At 39.4% G+C, this 27,772-nt stretch overlaps 1 pseudogene; it reads right to left on the bottom strand.

Annotated features, from left to right (window-relative positions):
- Nucleotides 1–1,321: 1,321 nt before the first annotated feature.
- LOC140683630 (3'-5' RNA helicase YTHDC2-like) lies at nucleotides 1,322–27,200 on the bottom strand (annotated as a pseudogene).
- Between the last annotated feature and the right edge of the window lie 572 nt (nucleotides 27,201–27,772).

The following is a 27,772-nucleotide window of genomic DNA, read 5'->3' as shown; positions in this document are numbered from 1 at the left end:
CGACCTTGCAAACTGTTCATGCAGCTCAGAAGGGGGCGGGGGGCAAATGGCTGGGCTAGAGTGGAGGGGTGTAGGTCTTAGATTCAGTCAAAGAGAAAACATAAAGTTTCTAACCAGGTAGAAGCTTGAGAAAGTGTTGAGAAAGAATGTAAATAGGTTCTTTATCTCTCTTGTAGTTCACATTGTTTATAATTGGGTTCTCCTACTGTATGTCATTCACTGCACACCAATAGAGTGAGAGGTTTTCACTTCAGGACCAATAGAGTTGGTCTGCACGAAGCTCTGTATAAAAGAGCGATGTATTTTGAAATAAATCAGAGTTATAGTCTCAGCCTTCTGAACAAAGTCTATTCATTCCCATCCTGCCTCAACAGTGTCAGAGGGGAGCAGGGGGCAGACAGCTGGGTTTGTCTCTCTGCTAAAGACATTTCAGCTAACTGGCGCAGTGGTGTAGTGTATACGGGGACCGCTGCAAGCTGCTGTGCAGGTGTGAGATAAAGAGGCTTAGGAGTCTGATAAGGAGGTACTTTGGCAGTCTGCCCAGAAACCTTAGCAGCTTTCCCAAAAGCTTCAGCATCCAGCCCAGAAGCTCTGGCAACTTTCCTGGAAGCTTTGGTAGCCTGCCTGGTAACTTCCATGGGCACCTGCACCTTCTTCAAGGATGTATTCAACAAGTTCCCCATCAAAGGCCCCATCTGACTCATCCCTCCCATCAGACTCGTTTATCAACCCCAAATCTTCATCCACGTTGTACTCTGCTTGTTCCCGCTGTTTTCCATTCCTTTAATGCCTCAAAAAGCGATCTCCAAGTAACAACTAGATTGACAAGTTTTATCTCCTGCTCAGATGACTTCCCACAGCCTGTCCCTGACTTTTTTCCAAGTTTTAACACTAAATGCTGTGTCAGGATCAGTGGCAAAATCCTATGATCTAGCCCACAGCAATATACTACGAAGGGTATAGTCTGAAGTATTAATTCCCTTATATCTTAACAAAGCTTTCCATGTAGCCAAAACAGTCTCTTCCTCTTTAGATTTATTTCCCATTATTACTAGTTGGTGCCTCACCTGCTTCCAGGTGTCTTGATAGGAGAAAATCAAGTCTGGACCTCCCTGTGGCTTCCACACGCCACTCTCAGCTGCACCAGCGCCGCCTCCCCCGCTGCTCCCCAGTGGGTCACGGCTGGGAGCTGGGACCCCGCGTGGCTCCAGACTGACCACGCTGTTCAGGCTGTTGCTCCACGCGGTGGGCACCAGCTGTCACTGGTATATACACTGTATGCCGAGGCGGTCGCGACACAAAGCACAGACCACAGGCGGTCTCAGATGGCAATTCTTTATTATTGAACATGGCTGACCTTTTATAAACTTTCTAATTGTTTATACTTCTTCTACCCCAACTATTGGCCACAAAAAAATCAACATAACACCACTGGTGAACAGTAACAGTGACTTTAGTTAACTTTCTAAAAATACTTTGTCCGTCTGCAGTGCTCTCCTTATCTTTCTTCAGTTCTTCTCTTCTCTCAGTCTCCTTGGTAGCAGCCTTGGAGAGAGCTCTTTAACAGCTTCTTCTTGCCTCTCAGCTTCTTTTCGCTCCTTTAGCTAACAGGCCTGCTGTTAGCCCCTTCCACAGTAATTCATCCATGAGGGGCAAGAAACAAGTAGAGCAGAATAGGATTAAAAAGTCTAGTGACTAATTAGAATTGGTTAAAGTCTGACAGACCTTGAGATGACACCAAAATTAAGCATCCTAGAGTGTAGCCTACAGCACACTACTCGCATTTCTATATTCAGGAAACATGTTTTCTTCCTTTTACGCTGTCTTAATTTAAAAGCTGAAAGATTCAAGAGGAATTACTACATCCTCCAATGAGTCCATGAAGTTTTCTCTCAATGATCTCCTTAGTGTTACTGCAATCTACTATTCAAGTATATGTGACAACTGTCACAGTAATCTCATTAAAAATGTGTACTTTGTTCAAATAACCATCACAAAAATCAGTCATAGTAAGGCAGATAAGACAGAATCAGTATTGATATTGAAAATCTATTATGGAAGCCGAGAAAGGCAGAATCCAAAAACTTCAGAAGTGTGTATATAATATACTCATTTAGTTGAAAAAAACTAATACATGTTTATTAGAACAAGTTTGGGGTTTTTTTAAAATCTCATTTTTTCTACTTTGGATAGCTTCACCTCCCCAGTCTACAAATTATTTTTGCTGTATTAAACTAGTGAAACAAGGATATTTAGTCTAGATTTTTAAGTTCCAGAAGGAAGTATTATGCAGTGTTACAAATGAAAAGCTACGTTAGGTTCCTAATTTATCAGTAAAATACCTAACTGCAGAATGATATCAGCAAGAAATTCTATTACTCTGGAAGAGCAGGGTGATATGTTAGAGAACTCTACCTTTCCCGACACTGGAGAAGAAGGAGTAGCACAGGCGTTGGAATAGCTACTGCTGTCTGCAGGCTTCACTGAGGACTGAGCGGATCTGTCATCTGAGAATTGTCTGGAGAGCAAAATGTCTTTTTCTTTGTACTTCTTTGGCTGGTGGAGTGCAGGAGAAGTAGATTTCACTGAAACCCTACAAAGGACATACTTTGAGTTTCACAAGCAGTCACTGAAAATTTACATCGACCTGCCAGCCTACTGCATGACCACATGTATTACAGCAACTACAAAATCTATTAAAGCCTAACTAAAAACTCATACTGACCATTCATTGCTTTTTAATGCTACTGTTAAACTTCTTCTGCTACTTCTCAAACATCACAATTCATGGACAATATTCCTGACTGCTCTCTCCAACAGCAGCCCCAGGTATGAAATACTTCTCTTTGGGACTACAATGCAGCATACAACAGTATAACACCTTCAAACTGTACTTCCGCTGTTTCCACCTCCTATTACTAGCAGAAACTTAAGTGATACTTGTATACATAAACTGCAACCTACAGTGAGCAGAAGACCTCAGCATCTTACTTTTCAGCATGAGAGAAGTCAGACAATTCTGTTTCTGTTGAGCTGTTTCTGCTGTTGCTTGACATCCATGTAGATGCCAAAGGAAGTTCTTCACAAGTCACAGGCCTTGGTCTCTGGCCAATTCCTGAAGGCTGCTGTAGACCTGCAGACTGTTCTTCAGCACTCAGAACAGCTGTAATTGCTCTTACAGTTGTTTCATCAACCTCAGACCACAGCTTAGAAGGAGCTCGCATGCGACGCAGAAACAAGCTGTGCCACTTCTGCCTGAGTTGCAGCAGCATACCAGCAGCCTGCAATAAATTCCAATTCTGTTAAATACTGATGAAAAGTAGATCACACAGGTAAGAGAACCCTGTCTTTTCCATATCAGGCAGCACCTGGCATTCTAATATAAACGGGGCCCACAATTAAAGGCAAGACTAAGGTCTTGGGGAAGGGGAATAATCCATATTTAAATTAAGATGTTAATTTGCTTTCTTTTCCTTGGGTGCAAGGTAATTTTGGAAACATTTCATTTAGCTCGGTAATAAACTTAGCTTTGTATTGTAATTCCACAGACCTTTTTTTTTCCTTCTTATCTTTCAAGAAAACCCAATCCTTTCATGCTTTATGCCCTTCCTCTCAAATCAGTCTCTACTCATGCACTCTTCAGTCATAGTTGATGGAAAAGAGCTCTAAGTGATATTTTTCTTACATAGACACCTGGTCAAATGTGATGACTAAATTCAGAAGACTATTGTCTAATTCTGCTACCAGAAATGCTTCCATTACAATAAATTTAAAAAAATCACTCTTCTGGACATGTCTAGGAGAGAGAGTATTATTATTAGAGTTGGTAAAGTTGTGTGTTTCATGACCCATAAACTGCCTCCTACCACAGCCACAGCTCCTCAATGACATAAAGACTTCTATTTCAAAGAGATTTTGAAATTTATCCTTCCAAAATCTGACAGCAACTTTCTTTCAGCAACTTCAGCTTCAAGTGCTCCTTTTTTGATCCGATTTTGGTTATCCTCTCAAAGAAAGAAGAACACAATATGCCAATGTGACTGTTCTCTCAGCTCCTGTTCAGATTTTGGCTATCCCAGCTCGTGCTATGGCCTGATGGAGCACCATGCAGGCAGGACAGGAGGCCAGAAGGAGCAGAAGGGCCCTTATGCAGTCACTGTCACCTGCAGCTTGCTGTCCCTTGCAGCCATTATCTTTTGTCTGCCAGTCTCTTCAGAATCTGCTGACGTGTGGAAAGGGACAAAACTGCCAAGCTCAGATATAAAACATCATACTGCCCAGAAAGTTTTTGAAACAGACCCAACAGCATCTGGATTGCTGAGGCTTTCCTGGTCCCTTTTGTGAGAGACAGGACACCCACATCAATATGGAGGAAGAGGAATGAGCACTCTCAATGTTGAATTAGGTGACTAATTATTCTCTTTCTTTTTGCTGACAAGTAAAAGAATAGAAAGGTACGGGTGATAGGTGATGAAACACTGCAACTTGGATGTTGAATACACGGATTCAGGCGACAGACAACTCTGTGCCAAAGGGGATTGAAGCCGTTTAATTATTGATGAGCTTGTGAAGTAAAGGTTAAATCACAGAGTACCTAGTTTGAGAGACCGAAATAGACCATGACATTCTTGGAGAAAATTCTTGGCTACTCAAATGTTACAAAAACCTTTTCACATCTTTTTACAATTCCTCTACATGAAGCAAACCCAGGAGTAATTTCTTACTTACTTCAGGGTCCAGTTTGAGATGGAGCCCTTCATCCAGCTTCAGCAGTGCCAGATCAGCAGATGTCTTGTCCTCCATCTCACTGTCGCTGCTATCATTAGATACCCCTCTCCCTGAATTAAAGACAAAAGGTGCATTAGCATTTCCATATTTTTTCTACTATTATTTCTACACAAAAACCCGCATACTACGGTATTACCAGCAACAATGTTTTTCCTTCTAAAATTGACTTTAAATGTAAACATTTGTAAAACTACCTCTTCTTTTCTGCAAATACACTGCAAAGTCTTTGCTCCAGATAGCAGCAATCAAGCCAGACCGGCTGAAGGTCCTACTGTGTAAAAACCTGTATTGATATGATGTGACCCAACTCATGTACCTTCACCAGTATCCACAGGCCACTATACAACTTTTGCCTAAAGCTGTTTGCAAAATCACACATGCCTCTATTTCCTAGTAAAACAGCAGATCTAAAGACCTAGTAAGAAAAACAAAAAATCTATACATATAGCTATTAATTAGGATTCTTTATTTTTCTTAAGTGCAATTCAATCAACATGAGCACTACTCTAAGGTTCACAGTTTAAAAGCAAGACAGGAAAGCTCTAGAAATAAGTTGGACTTTTAGTTTGATTCAAACTATGACAACTAGAAGCAGTTATTTTTGCTTCCATTCCAAGAGGACTCAATGTAAATCAGAAAAAAAGAAGGAAATTTCTATATATTCTCTATTACTCACAGTTAATAGTACAGTTAACTGAAATTAAAAATTATCAGTAGAACATGTCTTGAAAATGTATGTGTTAGCTAGAAGCAACATGACGTGTTTGCCATATTGATTGTTTCTAAATTATTCTGTTTGAATAATCTGGTTCAATGTATCAAATAAAGTAGTCTGTAGAAAAAGAACATGCATACTACACTTCTCAGTACCAGTACTACAGTTCTCATTAGACACTGTGGCTGTATTCTTTCCTTACAAACTATACTACAGTTTCTGAGACCCTACAACTGTGTAATTTATGGACTTGAATATGTAAGGAATCCCAAAATGGAGAGATTTATTACAGAACCAACAAACTCTTCCTGAATAGCTGCAGGAATTATAACAGCGCTATGTTCAGAATCAGGCAATACATGTATTAAATATTACTGAAAAATAAGTTTTCCATGTCACACGCTGATGTATAGCAACGGAAACATCCCAAATCCAGACTCCAGCGTACCTCGAAAGGATGAAGATGCCTGCAAGGCATTACTTGGCAGTCTGGCTGGTCCACAGAAGAGGGCCACCGTGACAGGTGTCACAACAGAGCAGCACCTGATGTTTGCTGTCTTGTGAGCTCTCGTCATTTCATCATATATAAGCCAGTCTGTAGGGAGAGCCTGGATGGCTGCAGCTTGTCCATTTGCTGGGGCAATCTGTGCAAGAGCAGGTAAAACCAGGCTATTATACCCTCTACCTGTAATTAATGTAAATTTGAACGTATTTCTCATTTTATCCAGAGACACTATGGATGCCTCAACCTGGCAGTGCTCAAGGCCAGGCTGGGTGGGGCTCTGAGCAACCTGGACTAGTGGAAGGTGTCCCTGCCCGTGGCAGGGGTTGGAATGAGATAAGCTTTAAGGTCCCTTACAACCCAAACCATTCTATGATTCTGTATTTTGAGAACTAAATACACATACAATTATATACATATAAAAATATACATGCACATAAAAAAGCGTGAGAGAATTCAACCAGATTCATAAATTATCCTACCATGATAAAACAAAATATTTTGCTTTAAAAAGAAATGTTAAAAAAAAGTTTCAGAGAAAAACTTGCTTTTAAGAATAGGGATCATTATATCTTTAAAACAATTTTATAGCAGGGCAGTTTTTTTGTCATTTTGCCTTGTTCCATCTAGAGAAAAGACTAATTGAAATGATGGAAAAATGAATCAACTCCAATTCTATCAGCTGGGTAGAACGGTATTTTCTAAAGCTGTAGTGTTAAATGCCTATACTGCTTTTAAAGTACTGACAAATAGGAAAAGACATTTCTAAAACACGTGACAGATTTTAGTGCCCTTTTTTTTGAACTATGAATTCAAAGTGTCTTTACCTTTTTATACTGAGACTGACCAAGAACAGAGGTAGGATGAAATCGCACTTTCGTCTCCTTTGATTCCGTCAACACCAGGCTGTCTCTGTCTACATGCACAAGATTGGGATACATCCCGGCCACTAAGGCACCTTTAATTACAGCCCAGTTCTCAGAGTTAGTATTAACATCTCTAATATCAGCTCCTCCTCTGGCTCTCACAAAACCTGACAAATGAAAGAGACAAAACAGTGCCATGTTAGCTTGTGTTTGGTTCTCAAAAGGAGTCAGAAACTAAAGGTGAAATAAATGACTTCTTTGTTGCATTTTTCACCACTGCCAACCTTAACAGCACCAAGAAGAAACCATTACACTGAAATCCTTCCTGATAAGGGGTTTCATACTAACACAGAATACCACTATTTTGTACAATATAAAGACATTTCCTATGGGAATAATTCATTAAAACATGAAATGCAGTGGCATGTGGAGATGAGGGTGCTTTCAGTTAGATCAGCCACAATTCCTCATCTGCACCATACCCTGCATGAATGTGTGCATGAAGGTGTATTTCAAATTAAGGAAAATTACACCAGTGGACACGATTTTTGTTACAATTTCTATATGCTTGACTTTAAAAAATGTTAAAATTGTTTCCAACTTCTCTACCTGAGGCTCTAAGCTGGCCAAGCACCTGTGTTCTCATTCCTGCAATGGTTTCCATTGTGGCTTGGGATAGGAAGTTCTTTTCACAGAAGGCTCTCTCCCAGCCGTCACTGCGTGCCTTCTGCCATGCCTGAAAATGTTTTTACATTTGCCTATTAATTTGAAGGACTTAAACTAAAAACTGCATTTTTTTAAAATATTACATTTATGTCAATAAAATGAATGCAAAACCCACTCTAAAAGTTAATGTATCAAACCAGATTATTTTTTCTGTTCAACAATTAGATTCTCTTTATGTGTTCACTACAGTGATGATTATGTCAAGTTAAAACAATAAATAAAGATCATTACATTAAGATCATGATTCAAAGTTCAGTGTAGTAGGATGCAAAGAGGCACATTGTTGGAACATTCAAAATTTTATAATGTTTGAAACAAAACATACTACAAAAACAGTTCCCTCTTCTGTGGACCAGCCAGACTGCCAAGTAATGCCTTACACAGGAAAGGCACTAGGCAAAAAGAAAGTCTTCTCTGAGCACTTAATCACAGTCCGCCGCCACTCTACATCCAACTGGTGCATCTGCATTTTGCTTGAATGTGCTGTGATTAGTACTCTCTGAAATGAAAGACTACCTGGAAAGCCCTGAGCAGGGCCATGTGGTCACTGAACGTTCCGGCAGCAAAACGCTTCCTGCACAGCACGGCTGCACGCTTTTGGGAGGCCAGCGTGGGCAGCACAAAAGGGTCTTGGCAGGCAAGAGCACAGGCAATGGTCAGAACAGGATCCAGGCACTTCAGAACTACAGCATACAACACCATTTTACCGAGGTGTGGCTCTACAGGTAATTCAGTGAGGTGATAACCAAGCTCAGTGAGATCTTCCCAAGGGTCCATGGCATCTATGGTCTGTTCATAAACAAACAAACAAACAAATAAAGGAGAGGGGGATGGGTACAGTGGACAAAATCAATTTACAGTGAAAGCAGAAAGGATGTGAATAATGGACATTAACTAGACTTGTTTCCAAACACTACAGAAGCAAGTCAAACTATTAACTGAGACAAGACTTTGAAGCACTCTCTTCCCTTGACATGGAAAAACACATCCCTACACACAAAATGAAAACAGACAATAAACAAAACTTCAAAACATCCTTAAGTAATTAAAAACAGCTTCAGTACAAACTGAAGTCAGTAAACTGCTACACCACAAATTTGGGATCAAACACAATTACAATCTAAACCTACTCCTTTTCTGACCTTAAGCATATGCACAGCATTTCTCACAGTTACAGCAGGCGGAGGATCAGGAGCTTTCATAAGAAAGTCTACAATTGGACAATTAACTGGAGACAGAATTTTTGTGTACAAACAGATCTCCTGCAAGGTAAAAGGCAGAACAAAAAAAGATTACCAAGATTTGGAAGCAGCCGCCAAACACATGATTTGTTGCAATTAATAGTATGGTTTGAGGGCATTGTATTTTTTAAAGTTGTAGTTTCTAACTGAACATGCACCTGAAGCGGCATTCTTAGAAGTTCTGGAGATTGAAATTCCAACATATTCTGAAATCGGAGCCTGCTGAAGAGACGAAAGCAGACTCCAGGCTGACAGCGCCCAGCCCTTGAAAATAAAATATGGAAGGTTGTGAAAATGAGGATTTCTTTCTAAAAACAAAACCAAAAGCCAACAAACAGACACAGAAACTCAGAATGGAAAAGAAGAGGCAGTACTATGAAGAAAGTGTTGTTAAGTCACACACAAAGTGAGAGTTTTCTAATCATGAAGTATTTTTGAGAGTGTGGCAATTTTTTACTGTAATTTTAACCCAACACTGAGAAATCTGGAGGAAAGAAAAACAAGGCTTATCTAATGTAAAGTGCTGTGGGTTTTTTGCTAACCTAAGACCAGTTCAAATCTCAATCATCCTTTGTTGTGAGGAACCAGTTGCAAACTTTATTGTTTCCCCTCACATCCCCTAAACAGAAGTGATGCTTGGAGTAAAAGGTAGAATAAAGATGAAGTAACTTGTGAGTGAATGAGAGACAGCAAATTCTCTCAGTCATATACATCTATGTGCATACGTGCAGCTTAATGCCAATATGATTGATTAAACAGGCATTTGTTGCTACATAAACTTCTGAGCCCTCACCCACAGTGCTGGGAAGAATATAATCATGGCCTGTTAAGTCATGGATAGCTTGGAGAAAGTGAAATAGGCAGTCCTCTGCCGACAGACATGATGTGAAAACACCCCACTGGACATTGTGACTGCTGGTGCTACATGGGAGAAAGAGGAAGGAGAACAAATTAATGGGGGGAAAACAACCCAGACCTTTGGGAAATGCCTGAGCGTCACTTTTCTACAACTTGGGAGATTATTCCAAGGAAATACATGCTGACGCCTACTCACCTGCAGAGAATGAGTGTTGGCCACTATGCAACACAACACTGGACTAGGCCAGAAACAGCTATTCTGTTGTGTGCTTTATTCTAAACATAAAGGACTGTGGATATCTGCAAAATGGAAACCACTATGAGGCATTTATTACCTGCCTTTTCTCTGGATAGCACTGGCTTTTGAAATCCACCCCATTTTTACCATTGTAACACGACTCAGTGCATCAAAAGACTTCTAGAAAAACAAAGAAAGGAATGCAAACTGAAAACTCAATAGGGTACATGAAATACAAGTTACTAGTTATTTAGATTACCAACAGAAGTTTTCTAAAAAGTATGAAATAGTAATATATACAGCAGCTTCTGACACAAAGGTACCTTCTCAATTTTGAGTGAATTAATGAGGGTATCTCCTTTCTAGTATCTTAATGCTCCACAATTTTTGAAATTCAAGATTTTAAAGGTTTTTTAGACAGATAGCTTACAGTATTTGTCTTAAAACAAATGCATGTTGAAACTTTTCAGCAAGGACTGTTGCCTGACAGGCACTAGCTCTCAGCTAGTAAAAACTTTTTTTTACTTTACTGTAAAGTCATAAATAAGAATAAAAAAAAAAGTTCTCCAAAATTTATGCACTGTGTGTTTTAGAATCACACTAGGAAAATTTATGGCAGTCCTACCTCTTTCACCTTGCCTGAGTCAATGACAAACACCACATCACTGACTGTTATGCTGGTTTCTGCAATATTAGTAGAAAGAATCTGCAAAGAAAAAAACCCAAACCACCAAAACTGTAATAACTGTAAAAGCAATGGCAAAATAGGTCATTGTGGCATTGGAAAAAGTCCTCTAATACTTGCAATTTTGCGAATGCCAAAAGGTGGACTTTCAAGCACTTTCTTCTGGTACAAAGTCTGCATACTTGAATGAAGCATGAAAACTTGGTATCTAATGCAAGACAAAAGGAACATTTTAAGGATCCTTAAAAGGAGCAATGAAAAGCCACAGCAACTAAAGGTTTTACCTGTGAGCATTATCAGTGAATCTCTTATCATCGAAAACAATGCGGTCTCTCAGGCTCACTATCTCATCATACCCAGGAAGAAATATTAAAATTGCTCCTAAAAAAGGAAGTGGGTTTGCAAAGTTAAACAGAAAATTCAAATACATATCGAATAGCACTCAGAAGGTTTTAACGTTTGTGGATTGCTGAAAAAAGAGCATGATTCATCAGAAGCCAAATCCACAACCACTGGTTAGGTATTTACCTACCTGCATCTGAACTATGACAGATGCTGTGAAGTAAGTGCATTATCAGATCCAGATCCACTTTTTCATCATCAAAACTGTGATGATAAGCTGTCAGTAGCTCTCTGTCCTCTGCACTAAGGTCACTAGCACTTTTTTGGACCAGGGAACTTTCATCCATGTTTCCAAATCCGAATGAAGCGCTGTAACAGGAAAATACACCAGAATCAAGGCTGCCCCTTCGGGTTTGCATTGAGCCATCCACTCAAACTTAGTTCAAGACCAATATGACTATTGGTCTTGAATTCTGATGTTTAAGTGTAGCAGAAGGGAATCACCATACTATTACTGTTTACTGATTTCAATGTTAACCCAGTAAAGGATGCCACTTTATTTATTAGTGTTAACTTTAGTTTTCTTCAACTTCATTGAAACACAACCATAAGCAAAGGAAAGTATAAAGATACTTCTCGTTTATCTGTTCAAGTAAAAATATTTAAGAGATACGTGTTCTCCAAAAATTTCCCACTAGCAGAAACTACACTAAGAGAAATTATAGTAGAGATAAGCTTTACAAAACACTACCTCAAGTACGATAACTGTAAGTTAATCAGAAAATCATTCTTGAATGGCCTAGTGTACACATTACTTCTGTAAATTTTCTTTAATATGCCTATTGCATATAAAAAGGATAAATAAAAACACATGACAGATTTGTTTCCAAAGTAAGCATGTGAAAAGTATAGAATTAGCAAGTTGTGCAAACATAAACAATATGATACTAAGTACAAACGTTTTTGCTGTTTATTTTTTGAAATATTCCTATTCGTAAAAAGAGGTCTTGCCATTAAGTCCAGATTTTAGACCATGAAAAGCTAAAACCTGTTCTGATTAAAAGAACAGAAACCTCAAATTTCCCATCACAACCGTTTGTATATCATATACAACTGATTCTGCAAAACAGTTACAACTGACCTGTAGGATTCCAACAGATGAACAACCTCCGTCTGTCCAAAGTGCCTAGCCCAGTCCACAGCCATCCTGAAATAGTTGCACAAGTATTTTTATTAGACTTTTCCCTTCAAAAGATGAATATGAAGAGCGCATCAGGAGAGGCAATTGACACCAGACTTTTGTACCCATTTCTGTACTGACATCCGTACTGTTATTGCTGGATCTGCAACTTCCCATTTGAAAGTGCATGAATAGGTGTTAACAGCTGTCTGACTTTTAGGTGACTACAGTTCTTTACCACAAAAGAATGTCCGTTTTACACAGGAGCAAACATGCACAAGGAAGTGAGGAGGAAGAAAGTGCCATTCCTTTAAAAAGTCCACAACAAGGTGCAGAGATCAGACCTGCCTGTTTGCAGTATCCTTGAAGTCATCTCAAAAGGTCACACCCCAGGCATAACATTTGGCTATTTCATGTCTTTCAGAAGCTGTCCTCCTCACGATGCAGTTCACTGTTTTATCTTTAAACTGCATTCCTTCCCAAGTTTTTTCAAATGTTAGTACCAAATATCAGACCCCTGGAATCCTAATTCTTATCATTCCATACAACAATTATTTACTGTACTTCCCTGTTTATATGAAGACATAATCCATGACCACAAAACCTGAGTTTCTACAGATTCACAAATATTTTTACATGCTACAATATATTTAGAAACATAACAGAAAGATCTTCTGATATGGGTAACTCCATGAAAATAGGAATTGCCAAATATTTTGGTCCAATTCAGTAGATTACAGTTGTTCTGCTAACCAGTATCTTAAATAAGACCTACTGAAACAAAGTTTATAGCTCATAATCAAGACCATGTAATTAAGAATTCAATTTAGAATTTACAGAAAACAATGTGATTATCAGGAGTTAGAAATTGTTGAGGCTGTCAAAATCTATAGTTCTTACAGCAGTGTGATAAGTTAGCAAATTAATTTAGATGTTAAACAATTTTCTTTCTCTCTCCTATATTGACACATAAATCTATGTTTTGGTTTCTCTGTTTTTACCAGCCATTAGATGATTTGCAGTGGATACTTGCTCCCATGCTGATCAACTGTTCTACTTGACTCAAAAAGCCTCTCCCTGAAGAAATCATCAGAGCAGTTGCACCAGTTTCACTGTGCCTATAATCAACTGAGAAGTAAAAGAAAAAAAAATCCAGCAAAACCAAGAGAAATGTTATTTTTTCATCTAAATATAGTACAAATATTGCTTTCAAATTCCAGCCCAAAGAGAATTTGTTTCCTCACTTTATCTCTGAAGTTAGTTCATATGAATTCTACACTGTTTTAGAAACACACTTCTGTCAATACTTCAAAACAACAACTAACTAAACAACCCATTATTTCTGCTAGCCCTACCATTTTTTCAGTCGGCATCAGAATGCAAAGGTAACACCATTTGAAACTGGAGATAAAAGTAGCCATAAAAATCTAAGTAAATTTGAGGTTGCTTTTTTTTATGTAATAACACATGAAACTTACCACTGACATTTTCAGTTAAAATAAGATTTAACAGCTGAGCAAACAAATCAATATCTTTATGCAACCAGATGTCAGAAAGACAGGAATCCATTTCTTTTACTATCCACGATTCAAGGCAATTCACATCTTTTTCAGTCTGAAGATAAAAAACAATATTGAAAGCTTAATCTCTTCCAAGAGTTGTCTTTATTCTTATACATTACCCACAAAGAATTGGAATGGTTATTTTTCCCAGCAGCAACAGAAACCCAAATATATCAGTGTAGATATACCTAACTCAGGTATCAGTTAATGCACTGATTTTGTCATATGCAAGTACGAACACAATGGCAGTCAAGCCATTTGATCTGAGGAAAAGCTGTGTGCAACCACCCTATCTGAAGAGCACACTTCAGCTAGAGCAGTTCATCCTAATCAAGTAATCTTTAAAATACGTTAATATCCTGAAAGACTCAACAGAACTGTAGAAAACAGATTTTAAATGGCTAGAATACAACACAAATATAAACATCTCTTCCGACAAAAGAAAAAACTTACCAGTTAATTAAATACTGTGTCACCACCATCATCCAACCATTTGTACTCCTCATTTGTCCTTGGAACTGATTTTTGTCTCCGAGATGTCCCTTTGTTAGTGTTATCTAGAGCTGAACACCACTCAGCAAGAGTGTTCTTCTGTTTCTCTTCTAGAATGCAAAGTATTCCCCAAGAAAGTTTTAGAGTCATATTTCTTATCCATTGTTTTCTACTAAAAAAGTTAGTTACAGCAGGTTTTACCAAGTTTTACCTATTCAACCTCTTTTATTTAGTCTAGAATGCTACTACCAGTCCAACATAAATGACATATTTAAGGGTACCCAAAGGGCGCCACTGCAAACAAGGGCTATAAAAACAAGGTAAAACCCAACACTTTGGTGTTTAAGCCCCCAAAACCTCCGTTATTCCAAACTACTGCATTCAAAGTATCTTCCTTAAGTAATCACCTTCCACACAATCTCAGACCAGATCTTTTTCCACAAATGGAATTCTGAAGACGAGTGATACAGTCCCTGCATGTAACAACTTACTTTTCTACACAAGTGGAAGAAACCTTAGAAAACACCAGGGTCCTAACTGAACTTTTCTGACCCCAGTGATCAGAGGTGAGCACTGTGATCAATATCCAGTTAGGACTGTATGTTATAGCTTTGGGGTTTGCATTTTTAAAAAATTTTTCTTTAAATAATCACTGGGATCATTACTTTCAGTTGCCAAGAAAACTTCTGAGCAGTATCTACTTAATCAACTTAAACCCAATGATGTTTAGCTCAAGAGTGTTAACACTTAAAAAAATACATCCATGCCTGAAGAAAGCAGTGAAAAATGTTACTGAAGGGAATTTAGTGCAAGATGTACAAAATCATGCCTGCTTTAATAGCTGCACTTTAATTTGCACCCAAAGGTACAGAGCATCCTATGCTTCTTTAGTACTTATGTGGGCAGAGCCCCCAGTTATATATAGCTCTACAGCATAACAATTAGAAAAAAGATGACATTTATCAACTGAATGAAAAAAGAATGCAACCACTGAATCCAAGTGATTTTTTTTCTTTAATTGCATAAACTATTTCAAAAATGTAAATATTGAGAGCTTAAAGACGCTGTCATCTAATCACATCTCATTTAATCTCCTGACTCTGGAATTTTAACAGAAAATAATCCTGTTAACTGTTTGTTCAATCAATGATTCTTACTGCCAACCCTTACAATTAACAAATCCACTGACCTTGCTGCTTCTTTTCTTTGTACTTCACCATCTCTTTGTTTGCATACCCAGTGCTTCGTAAAATGTCCTCCAGAAACATCTCTTTAACTTGAAAAGGTCTCCCTTGGACTAAAATAGAAAAAATCCATAAAAGATTCTATATTCACTAGCTTCACTTACAGAATTAATTCTTTTAAAAAACTACCTTCACTGGAGTTTATTTTTCTCAAAACTGTACAAAACAAAATATTTCCAAAGTCAAATGCCACCTTGTTTCTCCTCAACCTCTTCAATTTTATGAAGTGTTATAGCAGGAGATGTTCATAAGATTGACAGTTATTAACTACAATTTTTTTAAATGAGAAAAAGAAAACAGCCGTGTTTGTTTAGGGTTACAAACAAGAACCTGCCATGTAAGTCTGCCATCTGGATTAAAAATGTAATTAATTAATAAGCAATTAATACAGCTTTTTGCAAGGTTCCACACAGAGACAGTACATCTTTATACTGAACTACTTTCTTTTCATGAGAAACATGTAAGAAGGCAGCCTTATCTCCATATCCTCAACTAATTCAGCAAAGCTGAGCTTTTTTTACTGAATACTTCTTGACAGATGAGACATCCCAGTGGCCTTTACCTTCTGGTAATTTATCCTGATTTCTTTTTCAACATGACTATTTTCCAGACATTCTCTGTGGACATTACAGGATGCTTTTTGCATGAAGATTAAAATCTCTACATTTTGATTTCTTGTTCCTTAACCTGACTCAGGAACACTCAGGATTTTCCTTCAGAAAGAACAATCCACAATTCACATACTTTTAGAAGCTGTGACAGAGGAAGCCTTCCAACACTGATCACAAACTCTGTGTACTACAGCGCTCCACAGCTACAAAATGTGGTTTTCTGTGGTCAGGATTTTGTCAGCCATATTGCTGAAGGAGACTCAAACCTTGTATATCACATTAACAGACAAAGCCGCTTCTTTTAATTCTTAAATTAACAAAAAGGGAAAAAAACATCTTTTAAATTGCTATTGGCCTGTTACATAACCAGCACAAACACTGTGGTAAACTGGAGAGATTGGGAGAGATTGCCATCAGATTTTCCAACACAAATTGACCAATCTGAAAGAACAGGAAGCTGCAAAAAGAGTAAACTGGAAAGTCATACAACAATCACAACTGAGGCACTCCCTTGCAAAAAAAATTCAGAGAACATGAAATCACGTGTAATTTCCAGATTCCTGTCTCCAACAAGCTGCAAACCTTATTCAACTGGGCAGAAATTCAAAACAGAGAACTAAGCACTTCCATCTGCAAAAAAAGAAAGGAAAAAAAGGGTTCCTCCTCACAAACATTTGCTAAAATAAACCAGTAAGCAATCCCATTTCCTAAAACCGTTGAGATTTTTTTTAAAAGGCTGACATGCAGAGAGTCTACCTGATTGTCAAATAAAGCATTTCTCTTGAAAGATACTTTTCAAAACACATTAAAGTTGGACATTACTGTTGAAAAAGTAAGAGGATTGCAAGGTGCCAGAGGAGGTCACCCATGCAGAAAACCTGCAAGCCAGGAGGGTGGGGCAAAAACTGCAAACCCACAAAAACCCCCCACCTCCCTCCCACACATTTACATTTTGCCTTTACTAAAGATCAGTCAAATGAAATTAAACCAGCAAAAAATGGTAACTTTTCTTTGCATTTGAATGTAGTCTAACTGCAGGTAACTGAGTCTGAACACAAAATAAGCGAAACTGGATGTCTTTTCTGAATATTTACCTAGATGAACAACTACTAATTTTCTTTAAATCAGAGAATCATGTAATCCTTTTTTCATGTGAAACCAAATCTGTCTAAGCCTGTATTTCTGAACTGAACTGGTACAGTTATCTGTCCAGTAACCAGTAACAACCTTCACAAAGCCTGAAGAGTAAGATCCTACTGGAATGCATTGATACATATCACACTCATGTAGCTTCTAAGTCCTGTATCAGCATGAAGACAGAACTTCAATAACCTCTTCCTACTTCTTCAATTAAGAGTGGAGGGGGGCAGGATGTATCTGCATTTACAGAACTCCCAGTGACTAAAACACCTCACTCTGAATGAGGTGCAAATAGTCAAGAAACAAGAAACCTGCATACAGAAGGAACAAGGATTCCTGTAATTCTCAGTGTATTAATCATGTGCCTTTACTCAGAATAATTTGCTACAGTTTAGTAAGATCTGTGAGTCTCAAGGCAGGTATACTCAGACTTAAAATCAAGACTTACTATGTATTACTGGGCAGCTTCCAAAATACCTAATGAAGAGATTTGCATCTAGAGCAGCACTAGAGAGAATTAGTTTTAAATTATTCTGGTTTTGCAGCACATCTCTCAGTTTTATTAGCAAGAAGTCGCTGAACCTATCCCTCTCATGTACTTCATCCTGTAACAAAAGGGGGAAAAAAAGATGAAAAACCATCACAGATTCAGGATCACAACTTCTGACAAAAACAAACTTCTCTAAAAAAAAAATACATGTTTTGGTGGCACATTACAGAGGCCTTAAAATGTGTGAGTCTAGTTTAACTAATAGGGTTTTTTTAAAAAACTATCCATAAAGAAACTAAAACACATCAAAAAGTTTTTATCAGCGCTGAGTGCGTTGCAATGCTGAAGCCATAAACACTTTAACTTCAGAGGCTAAAGTGAATATCTGAAACCTCTCTGATTGTGTATTTGAGGCCAAATTTCAAGAAAACACCACAAACTACAAATTTTGTTTTAATAAATTCTCACTTCACCATTGATAAGCATTTAAAGAAATGTATGACACCACATAATCAGAAAAACAGGCAAATTGCTTAGACAAGTCACACACAAAGCCTGTAAGTTAAGGCACATAACTGATTAATCATCTTTTTCATTCTTCTGTTTTGATCTATATTATGAATGAAGGAAACAAGGACTCAAAATACAAAGTTTGTAGGCTGACATCAAGAATGTATAGATCATTCTCATGCTTTTTAAACTTTGATAAACAGGCAGGCACCTAAACTTACCTTTTAATCTTCAGTACTTAAATCTTGCCAAAAACATTCCAGTTCCCCTTATTCAATTCCACAATAGGAATATTGACATAATCACAAATTAACAATCTGAATAATTTGCTAGCAATTAGACTCCACATTATCTTGAAAACTCTGGGCAAACAAATGGACTGAAAACCTGTATTGCTAAAACAAATGGTAAGAGAAATTCTGACACAATCACATTGAACCACATCAATGTAAGCCTCCCTAAGGATTTTCTCCTGACCACGGAAGTTCAGAAAAATTTACACTTCTGTCCTTCTCCACTCCTCCTGATTCCACACTTAATCATTGGCATGAAAATAAGACATTTTTACAGGAAAAACACAAACACACAGAAAAACACCAAACTGCACAAGACATGCATTCTACTCTGAGGACTCAGAAAGTCTTTAAAGTTGATTCAGATTCTACCAAACAAAAACACCTAAAGTGCTCAGCAAATTTAAATAAAACAAATGAGGACCTCATTTTCCAAAGCAATACATATTGCTCCACCCCACATGAAAGACCACAGGATGCTCACCACAATAACATGGGTCACAGTGGAGAGGGTGCTGTCTCCTGCCATCAGCGTGCCAAGAAGCATGTCATTAGTGCAGAATGTTACCAGTGTCTTTGGAGAAACCCTATGGATCACATCACAGAGACAACTTAGGGGGTTGCACCATTTAAAGCTTTCCATGGATCAAAAATTAAAGCAGCTGCTGACCAGAAGAGAAATTACAGTTCTCTCCTCAAAAGATTCATGCACACCACTTGTTTTTAAACTATGCCTTTTCACAGACATTTCCTAACAATTTGTAGTGCTTGCGCCCCAAAACTCTGGACAATGGATTAATTGAAAGAATAAGATTCAATTTTTAATAAATAAGAAGGAAAAGAGAACTGTGAAGAAACTCTGCATGTCATTCAATTTACTAGAAAATTCCATGTGGAAAACTAGGTTCCAATTCCTCAGCCTGTGCTTGGATATAGCCTTTGTATTTGTCTACACGTGGTAGGATGAGCCTGTCTGGACGCCAGGTGCCTACGCAAGCCACTCTATCTGTCCTCTCCATGGGCAGGGGAGAGGAAACACAACAAAAAGACTCCCAGGCTCCAGAGAAAGACAAGGAGAACGTGGGTCTCTCCCACAGGAACATGGGTCCTCCACGAGCTTCTCCAATATGGGTCCTTCCCATGGGCTGCAGTTCTCCAGGAACTGCTGCAGCACAGGTCCCTTTCCACAGGGTGCAGTGCTTCAGGAACAGCTTGCTCCAGTGTGGGACCGCACAGGGTCACAATCCTGACAGCAAACCTGCTTCTGTGTGGCTCCCTCCCCAGGGCCACAGGTTCTGCCAGGAGCCTGTTTCAGCAGAGACTTCCCAGAGGATCACAGCCTCCTTCAAGCATCCACCTGCTCCAACACAGAATCCTTCACAGGAGGATCCCTGCTGCACCACGGACCTCCACGGCCTGCTGGGCCACAGCTGCCTCACCATGGGCTGCACCATGGGCTGCTCTGGCACCTGGAGAATCTCCTCCCCTCCTGCACTGACCTTCCTGTGTGCAGATCTGCTTCTCTCACATGCTTTCACTGCTCTTCTTGAACTGCTGCCTCTGTTGTGCAGGTTTTCCTCCCCCATTCCCCACTGTCCCAGAGGCACTACCACCACCACAGATGGGCTCAGCCTTGGCCAGAGGCAGGTCTGTCTTGGCTGGCACCGGCTCTGTCACACACAGAAGAGGCTTCTGGCACCTCCTCACAGAAGCCTCCCCACAGCTGCCAAAGCCTTGCCTTGAAGACACAATTCATTACAGCTGACTAAATCACAAAGTCATCTGCGTGATCCTCTGGTTTTTCAGGAGGTGAAAATACTGAACTTTTACAATTCTATACCTGGGGCACAGTTAGCTGTCCCAATAAAAACAGAAATTGTCACTACTCTCTCTGGTACTGCCATCCTAAAAGAGCTGAAAAGTTCCTCTGTACTGTACTCTACAGCTTTTCTCTGGAAGACAGTTAAGAAAACCTTAAAAATTATATTTCTGTGTTACTATAAACACCTCTAAACATATCCACTCAAAATTTTTTTTGTCCACGGCTCAAAATATTGTTATCGCCCCCTTTCAGTGTTTCTCTGGAGTAATTGTATTGATTTTTCTCAAGCTGGATTTTCTGCGCTGCTTCCAGTAATTCTACCATTTTCACCTGACTCTGCTCTTCTTCTGCCAGCATAGTACTTCCATATATTAATCATCCAGCTTATTTGTGACACATCTTCACTAGCTCTTCTAATCTCTCAATATCCTTGTGAGCTTTCATGCACACATTTGAATTCTTATTGTGGCTTCGTTGTTCAAGTGCATTCATTTTCATCAGCTATGTGTTATCTTTGTTCACACAGGCAGCACAACCTTTAGCCATCTTCTGGTCACTCATATCTCAACTGCTGGCCCTTCCCTGAAATGTCACTTCACTACACGGTGCAAAGATGTAAAAACCCCAAACAATCCATTCATGCTCTGCTTAGAGACAAATTCATCAAGTGATACTGAAATCTCTACTTTTACATCACTTCATGTTATAAACACAGAAGCTGAAGAAGAGTAAATTTAGTCCAGACTAGACTGGTAAATAATGCTCAGCTTCATCAGTCGCATTCCAATTTTTTTGTTTTCCCTTTTATGGCTCCTATCAACTCTCACTACATAACATTTGTTACAGCATGCTGGTTTTCACACCTACCTTCAAAGCTTGCAGACCTTTTGGATCCGCACATGTTAAAAGCAGAGGGGGGGGGGGAAGAAGAAAGTGTAGACTTGATCTGAAAATCAGACAAGGATTTCCATGCATACACGCCGCAGAAGAAATCAACAGAAAATACCTGAGATTCTGTAAGACAACCTTCTACATGAAACTGCAAAACACAGGAAGTAAGCCATCCTTTTCACTCTTACGTATTCCTTACCTGCAGTAACATATCCCACCTGTGAGGCTGCAACCCAAACATACTGCAGTTTCAATGTACACAAGATTCACGAGACCAACACAAGATCAACCGACACTTAGAAATACCATTAGTACCTGCTTTCTAACCGGATCTGGTAACCAATTGTCTGGCCAATCTTCTCTCTTCTTTCTGCTGCCACTCTTTCAGCCACAGCAACAGCTGCTAAACGTCTTGGCTGAGTACAAAACACACGACAGGGAGTTCCATTCTTGTAGCAGTCATCAAGGATAAATTGAGGGATCTGTAAAGAAGTGGTTCAAATTTGCTTTTTGAGAAAGTCACAGCTTTGTTAGCACAGGGAAACCATTAACTGCATATCAATATTGCACATTGCAAAAGACTTTTCATTACAATTATCACAGCAAGCCAATCTGAATCAGCAGAAAATAAATTCCTAAGTATAACCTATTTAGGTTTTTTTTAAAAAAAACTTACAGTGCCTCCCTCCTGCTTCAGAGAAATCCAAAAAAAAAAAAAAAAGAAAAAAAAGCCCTGTAGATAATCTCTCATTTTAACACAAAAAATAGATTACTCTGGATACTAAGAACAGAACTAGCCTTAGAAGAAAAAGGGATATACAAACATCACAGCTATTTTCCCTTCAATATTTTGTATTATTTTAATGAAAAAATGGTATCTACCAGAAAATTGTGAGGAATCATTTATGCTTCTAGTACCTATCTAGAGGCCTAGTGTTTCAAAAGCAAGAAAATGAATTGGAACAACATTTTCAATCACACAGGAAAAGGAAAGCCTTAAAATAGCATAAAAGTATCCCATATCACAAATGTTACACAATTGGCATTAGTTTAGAATAAATACTGTTATAGTTTTTATTTCATTGAAGCAACATACCTGTGTCGTTTTTCCTGATCCAGACTCTCCTATAACTAAAACAATTTTATTGTCCCTTATGATTTGGACAATTTCTTCCTGTTTTTCAAGAACTGGTAGTGACTGCCTGAAGGAATCAAACTCTGATTCCCCTCTTTTCACTGGGACCTGGGGGATACCATCATTAAGTCGACCACTTGTCTTGTTTACTTCTTTGTTTTCTGCAAAGACAAGTTAAAAGTTTATTTATGCAGACACAGAGGAAGGTCACAAAAACACTGCTCAAAAACTGTACTTAAAAATTAACATTGCTGACTTTTTATGCATCCCTGTCGGTAAAGTGACAAACCCATCACACATTTAGACGTCATTTTTATAGCATGTCCTGCAGTGCTTGGAATAGATATTTTTCAAAACACTTATTACTTTCATGGGTATTTTGAAGAAAACCAGACTCTTCCACAGCATTGCTCCATGTCAAAAAAGCCTACAAAGAGCAAAAGGAGAAACAAACTAAACCAGAGAATACCAGCCTGGTGTATTTTGGTGGCGTTTGTATCTGCGCCCACATTTCACACCTGCAGTTCCCCCTAGAAATACACACTGACAGAGTTAAACCTTTAAGCTATTCCACACGTTTGCCTGAAATCATACCAATGCAAGCATGCTGTATCAAGAGCCCTGGCCCCCACACAGCAGTGCGATGTGTTAGAAAGCGGTGCATGAGCAGCCAAAAAACGGGCACATCTTCTGAGGGAGCCACTTCACATCCATCATTGCAAGTACCACTCTATAATTCCTTGAGAACTATTTTCTGGCAGAATGAAAAGCTCACTGTATACTCATTTATACATATTTAATGCCATTAACAGATTCATATACTAAATTTCAAGCTCTGTTGTACCAAGACAAACAGACTAACAGATCAGGAGAACTAAAAATACATTCTTGAGATGCAGAGAAAGGCAAATATTAGACTGTTCATTAACTTATCCCTTACATTCCTAAGACATTGCATTTCAGTACTTTTATTACAGCTTCCCTCTGTTCATATAACAATCCTATTAAACAACTAGAACAATTGAAAATAACAGCAAAGAAAGCACTTCAAGAACAGACACCACATATCAGAAACATGCAATTAAACAAGGCATACTGGTACAAATGTTTTCTGTTCACTACACCCATCTCTGCACACAAAAACACAGTGCAACTCTTCCACTTGTAGCTGCTAAAGCAATAATCTAGATGAAAACCTTGCTTAAAAAAAAAAAAAACCAACATTTTGACAGAAGTTTGTCTTTCAGTGAACTCTTCCATATTCGAGAAATCAACAAGTCTGGACAGTAGTCTCTTAAGGACCAAATCTATTTTGTAGAGATGAAGAAATAAAAACTAAAATTATTGATTTATCAAGGACATTAATTTCTATAAGCAGAACAGACAACCGCATTTTCTCATATAGGCATTCTTATGGCATCACAAGAACACTGACTCTTCAACCCCACCTCATAGTACTTGTGTGAAGCCACACTTCAAAATGTACTTCCAAAAAGATTTGGCTGGAACTGGCTCAAAGATTCTAAATTAACACAACACAAGGTGGACAACTCAATGTGCATAATATGACTTCCCAAGTTCCTCACAGCACCAGTTATAAAAGACCTTAAAAGTACGGAAAATTAATGCATTTGTTTGAAAGTGTCTGTTAGGACACCAGAGGGGACAGAGCAGAAAGAGGTTTGTTTTGTCATGGTTTCAAGTGGTGTTGATGGGCAAGTCCAAATCAGAACACATGCTGAACGTACCGGATGCAACAGCACAGACACTTCCTCGCTCTGTCCTTGGCAGGAGCTCCTTGCGTTCCTTATTTGTGACGGGAAAGCGCTGAATTAGACTCCGAACGGCGTGTTTCGTACGGAGAGCCAAGTCACAAGTCATGACTACGTGTGCCTCTGACACATCCTTCTTCCTTACAGTCAGGTATCGATTGGCTCCTTTTCTGTCAGGGGGGAGAGAAAAGTTATTTTAGTAAAAAGGAACCTACTCTAGGTTAACTTTTATCTGTCAGGGTATGAGACGCTATGCAAATTCTTTGGAAAAAAAAAAAAACAGAAATCACAGTGAGAAGCTTTTTTAATGGAGCCATTAAATCCACAAAGTATAAAATCAAGCTGTCCCAAAATGCATGTCACAAGCTTTTCCAAGCATGCATACAGCAATGAACAAATATGCTCATTTCTGTAGCTACTTTTACACTTTTTTCTCTAATACTATTCCTTGCAACACAGTTGAGTATGTTGAAAACATCAATCAAGTTATCATTAGTCTTGAAATTCTATCCGTCTGCACCAAAGAACTGAAAATTGTACCCTGACTCACCCTTTGCTTTTAGACACCAGTCCAAGAGACTGACAGAGCCGGTGAACAAATGCTCTTTCAGTACTAGTGAAACTAGAAGGAAATTCCATCTCTAGAATGATAAATAATAATGAAAAGACAGTAACAATGCAACAGGCAGTAATCTTGACATCTCAATGTTACAGAACCACAGAATTGTTAGGACTGGAAGGGAGACCACCCAGTGCAACCCCCCTGCAGGGTCACCTGGAGCAGGTGACAGAGGAACACATCTAGGGTTTGGGATGTCTCCAGAGAGGGAAATTCAACGCTTTCCCTGGGCAGCAGTTTCAGTGCTCTGCCACTCTCAAAGGAAAGAAGTTCTCCCTCATGTTCAGGTGGAACTTCTTCTGTTTTAATTTATGGCCATTGCTCCTTGTCCTGTCACCAAACTGGCTGCACCACCTTCCTGGGACTCATCTTGGAGATATTCATATGCAGTAGTGAGATCCCCTCTCAGTCTCCTCTGGGCTAAACAGGACCAACCCCCACACCTTTCCTGATAAGAGATGCTCCAGACCTCTCGTCTCAGTGGTCTCTGCTGGACCCGCTCTATTAGCTCCCCGTCTCCGTGCTGGGAAGCCCAGAGCTGGACACAGCACCCCAGCTGTGCCTCACCGGGGCCGGGCAGAGGGGCAGGATCCCCTCCGTGACCGCCGCCAGCGCCCTCCCCGCAGGCTGCCCCCGGGCCGGGCCGTGCCGCGCACCCGCCTCGTCCCCGCTCTGGAACCGCTCCAGGGCCAGCTGCACCGCCATTTCCACCTCCTCGTCCACGCCGGCTTCTCTGAGGGGCTCGGCCCGGGCGCGCACCGCGGCGGCGGCAGCCCCGTCCTCCGCAGCCCCGCCGGGCTGCCGCCGCGGGACCCGCCTGTGTCGCGACATGTCCCCGACACGGCCCCACGCGGCCCCCACACGGCCCCGACACCGACGCGGATCGGGGACCGCAGCCGCTCGGCCCGAGGGGCGACGCTGGGGCGGGGCGGGGCTCGCCCGCAGCCGAGCTGGCCCGAACGGAAGGAAATTGGCGCTTTTCCCGCCGGTCCGGGGGCACGGCTGCCCAAGGCCCGGGCTGGGTGTGTGGCTGCGAGCAAAACGTGGCACTGGTACCTGTCCCGTCATAAATTACGTGCTTTCAGGGCATGGTATTAAACGTAGCTGTGGCGGGGGTCATCTCGGCCCTCAGCCTCCTCACTCTGTAAAGTGTTACTTGCCCTGCTTTTCCTGCTGTCCTTTGACTCCACACTGAAGACACGAGGTAGAAATTTAACCAAATCCACTTGGGCCTGACACAGGCCTCGCTATTGAAGGCTGCTGCTTCGGAAACATCATTAGGTCAGAAGGAGAGTACTTGGAAGAAGAACAAACTACTCCTCAGCTGAAATGGGCAATTAAATAAATAGAAAATAAACACTCACTGTCTGATGTAGCTGGCTGAAAAATAGCTCTTAAGTTACCTCTACCAAAGCTTTTACAAAGCTAACTTCAGCATAATTCTGCACTGAGAGATCACACTGCAGCGGAACAATTGATCTGTTCTAAGGTTACTTTAAATTTTTTTTTTCAGTTTTTCAGTTCAGGTATCTGACTATCTTCAATCAAAGTACATAATGCTAGTTCCTCATAGCTGTTTCTTGTGACATTCAGTACTGCCACCTCCAAGCACATCACAGTTATGGAAGATTAAACACTTCAGCTGAATAAGATGAGCATTCCTCTTATCATCCTTGGTATCAACAGTGAAAAATGAGAGTTCATAACTAATTTGAAAGAGTTACATCAGAAATCTTTAATTATGAACCCAGATCTCTTAACAGTTTCTGCCTCTTAACAGCATCAGCTTGCCTTCCTACAGACAAAAAGCCCCATGATTCTGAAAAAAGATTCCTCGGCTCAATTCTGCTCTCAGTTTGCAATCCTGTAAATACAGCAGTGCACAGAGAGAACTGTTGGGTTAGGGCTCATCTCTACAGCTAAATGGCGTGAAGCCTGAGTGCATCCTGCATAACAAATTCCTCAATACATGCCCTTCTCTTTTCACTGCTTTTTTGACTCTCCAATGCTATTAGAAGGGTGAAAAAATAGGAGAGTGTGGTCAGGCATGCACTGCCTGCTGCAGCCCTGCTAAATACTGACTTGCAGTCTGCACTCAGCATATGAATGAGCAAAGAATTGTGCTTACCCAAGCTCTTAGAAATGGAGATTTTATTCTTTATACGTATTCTCTTAATAAAAATTACTAGCTGTGGATTTTCGTATTAGAAATAACAACCTGTAAGTATTTAAAAATTCTGCTTTCATGATTGGCCTCAGAAATACCTTCTGGCTAAGGTTTACTCAAAACAAATAACCCCTGGAATAAGAATTATTTTCTTGTATTAACATATGTCAAATGCCCATGTATTTTTTAAAAGAAGAATTAAGAGGCAGCACAGTTTTATGCAAAAATACATCTGCATGTTTAAATACAATTAGGTATTCTTATTTTACCTTTCCTAGAGTCACTTTTGCTGAGTTCTTTTCAGTTCGCAGAACATTTTGTCTTTTGTAAACACTCTTATGTTCCACAAAAGATGCCAGTTCTAAGAGAAAAAGAACTGCAAAGGAAGTTGGTGAAACAGTATTATCTATTATGCACTGTGTCAGGTTTGACTGCAAAATAATTAGTCTTTCTGGTTTTTGTTTGTTTGGGATTTTTAAAATATTTTAAGTGTTGTAAGACTTACTAGCTGTTGAAATATGATGCAAGGATCACTGGTAAGTCAGTTCTTCAAGATCAAGTTAATGAAAGAGCACAATATTTATTTCTCTTTTCAGTTCCTTGATTATTAAAAAAAAAACCCAAAAAACAAAAACAAAAACAAAGAAACCACAAAAAAAAAAACCAAAACAAAACAAAAAAAACAACAACAACAAAAAAAAAACCCAAACAACCCAGAAAAAAAGGAATTCCAGTATGTAGGCGTTTAAGCATTACAGTAAATTTGTAACCAGACAGCTGTTCACTGCTGTGATCATTAATGATCCCATGAAATAAGTTATGCATTTATACACATTTAGAGAAGTAAGACTGATGTCAAATTATATTGAGAGATATTTGTTTG

This window comes from Taeniopygia guttata, chromosome 3 (genome assembly GCF_048771995.1).
Source record: "Taeniopygia guttata chromosome 3, bTaeGut7.mat, whole genome shotgun sequence".
Taxonomy (NCBI): Eukaryota; Metazoa; Chordata; class Aves; order Passeriformes; family Estrildidae; genus Taeniopygia; species Taeniopygia guttata.
The sequence above is the reverse complement of the archived record's forward strand: the minus strand, read 5'-3'. Positions and strand labels throughout refer to the sequence as shown.